This window comes from Nicotiana attenuata, unplaced genomic scaffold (genome assembly GCF_001879085.1).
Source record: "Nicotiana attenuata strain UT unplaced genomic scaffold, NIATTr2, whole genome shotgun sequence".
Classification (NCBI taxonomy): Eukaryota; Viridiplantae; Streptophyta; class Magnoliopsida; order Solanales; family Solanaceae; genus Nicotiana; species Nicotiana attenuata.
Window position 1 is genome coordinate 117,489 of NW_017672784.1, and position 5,041 is coordinate 122,529.

The following is a 5,041-nucleotide window of genomic DNA, read 5'->3' on the forward strand; positions in this document are numbered from 1 at the left end:
CCCCCCCCTCTCTCTCTCTAGTAAGTGTGTACGTAGGTCTGCAGCTGCAATTTTTGACCGTCATTTCTCAAATTGCCATACTAGATAAATACAAAGAGTAAAACAAGGATGATGTTGACATGCATGTTATGGGAATCTGTTTCCTCCAAGCTATTCATGGTTAGGTCATCTCCACATGCACGATGCAGCTATATATACTCACTAGTTAAAAGGGAAACTATCAACCGGAGCTGTTCAGGGGCGGCGCTAGCATAGAGCTTGCAGGTTCGGTCGAACCCAGTAATTTTAGTTCAAACTATGTATTTATCTTAAAAATTTATCGAATATATATAAATTATTAATTTAGAACTCAGTATCATAAACGAAGTAGAATCCCGAACTCACAAATTAAACTTTAAATCCTAGCTCCGCCTCTAGCTAGTTGTTGTTTCAAGGTTTGGAAGACAAAAAAACAGAATTAAGGCGAGTAAGATGACATTGACATGCTACATCATGTTTCTTCGGCTGCTGATAGCAAGTTGGGTGATTTTGGACTTGTGTTTCCTAAAGAGCCAACTCTGTAGCTGTTGCAAAAGGCATTAAGAAGGCTATGAGATCATTTTCTAAAAGTTTTTACGCTCCTCCATGCGGTTCTTTGATAATTAACTAATTTTAATCCTACATGGTTAGGGGTCGTTTGGTATGATGCATAAGAATAATGCTGAATAGGGTGTATCAATAATGCTGGTATTAGCTAGTTATGTTTGCATTAGTTGTGCTGGTATTAGTTATGCTGACATATTTCTTATCCATTGTTTGGTTTGATGAATTAAAACATTACACAATTTCTAAAAGAATTGCTTGTTTACAAAAATGCCCTCAAAACCAGTCCATCACTCTAACTTTTAAAAAGAAACATATATTGAGAAATATTTTTATATGAAAATATTTATCATAAGGTTATTTGATTAAATTACCCTATTATATCTGCTGTAGTTACCCCTTATCTCTCATCAGACTTTAGATCATTTATTGGAGCAAAGGTGGATTTGCACCCCCCCCCCCCCCACCCCCACAAAAAAAAAATTAAATTGTTTAAGTCCCATAGATCCTTTACCTATTTCGAATAGGAGGGAGTAATTTATAATTTGTTTAAGTCCCATAGATCCTTCCATGCAAATTAAAGAAAAAACTTGACCTTCAAACTTTAAGAAAGTAGATTTAGGAACATTTCATTGTAACAACTGGCATTACGTCCCCTAAAATTCAGAGATCACCATTATAAACAAAACATCATTTAGTGGATGTCTGCTCTTAAGGGTTAATGCATGTTTTGAAGCTAATCATTGATAAGTTCAGTGGGACTTAAATGATTTGTGTCTATAGCCACTTTACAAAATGCAAAAGTTAGCAAAGATGGGGTACTCATGCTCCCAGTCTAAACTAAAATGGAGTAGCATCCAAAACTAATTAATCTGGTTGGAATGGGAGCCCAAATTTTCTTTCATATGATTAATCTACCACGAGCAACTTCCACATTCAACAAAAGGGGCTGAGACCTTCATTTCTAATCATATATTCTCATTTTGTTACTCTAATTTCCTTTTACAATCCCAAGGTGAAATAAGAAAACGTTTATTTCGTTATTATACTCATATGGTCTAATAAATACTTTTACCTTCATTTATTTGAAACTTGAAATATGCACCTTTGGTCTTTATTTTCGGAATCCTTTAAGTTTTAACAAACTGTTGGCTTTAAATCAGGTGGTCTTTTTTTTTTCATCCTCGTATCCATACAGAGTCCGAGTAATCCGAATTTACATAAAACATACTCCCTCCGGTCCAAAATAAGTGATTTTTTTGGATGTTTTCATACAGATTAAGAAATCCATCTTTTAGCATTAATTAGCAATGAAATTGACCATATTAACCTTTACTATCTCACATAAACACTCCTAACACATACTCCAACACTATTTGCTCCAAGGACAATGTAGGAAAAAAAATAATTAATTCATTTGAAATCTGGAAAAATCACTTATTTTGGACCACAAAAAAAATACCAAAAAAATACTTATTTTGGACCGAAGGGAGTATTAAAATAGAAGCACTCTCAACTAGGATTATTTTTCCATTAAATCATGTGGTTAATTACTTAGGTGTCCTTTTATGTTGCTCTTGTTTTAGAAGCATCAACAACAACAACATACGTAGTAAAATTTCATAAGTGGAATTTGAAGACGGTAGTGTGTACGCAGACCTCACTCCTACATTGTGAAGATAGATAGATTATTTTCGATAGACCTTCGACTAAAAAAACGGATAATCACCATAGTTAAAATAAGGAAATACGACTAAAGGAGAATCCATTTAAAGATAAACAATAACTACAGTTAAAAAAAAGATAACCGAAGCAAAAGCAATATAGGCCCGACATCTAAAAATGGGGAATACAAGAATACACTAGTACTACAGGTGCAATACAGGTACGGAAAAGAATTAAGCGTGACATCTTTCTGACCTATGTTTGACCAAAAGATATCGAAATCTTTTTGATTAAATCAATTAATGAAGATGAAGAGGTAAATCTTAGTCAAACATAATAAACTCCAGATCTATAAACACATAAGAAAATGATTAGTAAAAATAAAATAAGGGCGATCAATCTTCTTGATATTTTTCATTCCTTTTCTCACCAATCGGTGGAGATAATCAGTTTACATCATGCATGCAAAATTGTTTTGTCTTCATTTTGCTAAGGAGGATTACAGAGAGAGGAGAATTACAGAGAGAAAAAAGCCCCTCTTTCTAGGAAGGTTCCCTCCCTATATATAGTCATGGAGTCCCTGCTATGTTCTTGGGTCAATGCACCTTCATACCATGTCCGTTTTCGTCGTTCCCAGAGTATTGTTCTTCGACTTAGCGGGTACTGTGAGTACGTAGGTTTGGAGCAAATCATGGCGTCTTTCACTGTCCCGCCGCTTGGGCGGGATCCCAGTTGGGTTGACCACAGCGGTCAGATTTTGACCAATACAGTTAGTCCCTCTGTTCGTCGGGGTCGTCTCTTGTCAAACCGACGGATTATAAATTTACACATCTGGGAGAAATCTGACAGTCCACGCCTTGAGCGTGGTTTTTAGATCGAGATAAGGGCGCATCGCTCCTATGGTACTCTTGGACCGTTATGGAATAGAAGCGTCGTTTAACTCGAAGCGTCGTTCATGGTTGCTGCCATTATGACACACGTTCCCAGGGGATTGAACCATTTCGTGCCCTATCAGCTTCGATTGGCGACCCTTGGGTTTCGCGCTTGGGGGATTTGTGTCTCTTATAATTAGAAAGAAAACACCATTCGATTGACACATTTTCTTGCCTTTGTTGAAAGAACTTTGTGAATCTTCCTTTCTTCTGATACTTCGGATTTTTAATTTTCTCCGTTTAGCTGGAAACTTTCGTCTCAGTCTTTCTTTTTTCCTCCATGCCTTTGTCCTATAAAATTGATACAAATGGCTGGCAATTATTCCCGTGCTGACAATCCTGCTGCAACTCCGGCACCGGAAAATAATATTCCTGCCCCTGGAGGGGTAGAAATAGTGGAAGATGAGGGGGTTCCGTCGGCGGCTGAGATCTTGTCTCGCCCTGGGAAGCCATGGAATGATTTCCACAATCCTGCCGGGGAGGAGCCGGAACCTGCTTCCTCTGTTATGACTGAGGAGGGGATTGCAGAGTTGAAGGCCAGATGGGGGATTCCTCACCACGTTGAAATGTTGTCGGCAGTGGGAGATGACATTATACATTTTGATCGCTCAGGATATTGTGCGTTCTATGCTTATCCCTTTATTGTCGGGTATGCGCTTTCTCTCTCTCCCTTGGTGGTAGACTTTTGTCGTTTCTACGAGGTGTGTCCGGCTCAACTTTCACCGTACTTGTATAAATTGTTCCTTATGCTGCTCAAGTTCGCGGAGCTTTCCGGTCGGGAGGTCACGTTGAGACACATGCTTAATCTCTTTGCTCCTCAACTCATTCGCGGTACGATGATTCACATGCGCCACCGAGGGACGAAGAGTTTGGTGGTGAAGATGGACGATAGAGCCAACCATCGTTTCTATGAGAACTATTTCTATGTGCGGACCGAGCACCTTGTGGCGGATCCTGCAGGGTTCCCCCAAAGTGAAACTTCGCACGTAAGTTTCTATACCTTTAGTCGTAGTGATGGTCGACCAGTTTTCTTTGGGCGGTACTTACATCGTTTTTGTTTTTGCAGCCGCAAGACTACCCCCCGCTCCTGTTGACGATATCCACGAGTGGGTGAACGCCATCTTTCCTCATACGGCGGGGGTTCGCGCATGGTCGTCCTTCTATGAGAAATATGGATGCAAGCCCCTTACCGGTAAGTAATGTCAGTTTTTTTTTGTTCCACTATTTGATTTTGTCGCTTATACGGCTTTCATCGATGTCAGGGAGACTGCGGAGGGTGAGGGCTCCTCCACTTGGATTTCGCCAGCCAACATCGTCCGCTCGCCCCGTCACAGGATCTACTACCCGACCTTCGTCAAGGGCCGCTTCAGTTGAGTCTACGGCCGTAGCCATGTGCACGGAAGTGGCTCTTCGATCTGAGATTTGACCTTTATCGCTTACCCAACGGGGGAATCTTCCCGTTCTAAGGACGGGGAGGGACCACCAAAGAGGCGGCGAGTGGAGTCTGAAACGGCTCCTTCGGCCATAGTACGTTCAGAGGGTGATCTCCCCACGTCGGGGTCCGAAGCGGGCGTTGAAACAGAGCCAGTCGTTGCGTCCTCCCCATCGACGGAGATCCCGACCGCTATGATTGGCCAACTACCTGCCACGATGGGGGATCAGAATCCTGAGGCCGTTGTTACTGCTTTGGGCGAGCCTTCATCTTTGGTGCCGGGTCGTGCTTCTTCTTCGGCCACAGAGAGTGGAAAAAGTATCATGGTTGATGACTACAAATATGAGTCTGATCTTGATCCTGAAGACGTCAAGATGTTCGAACATGGCCTTACCCGTACGGTGGTACATGCGGGAGGCCCATCCCGTAT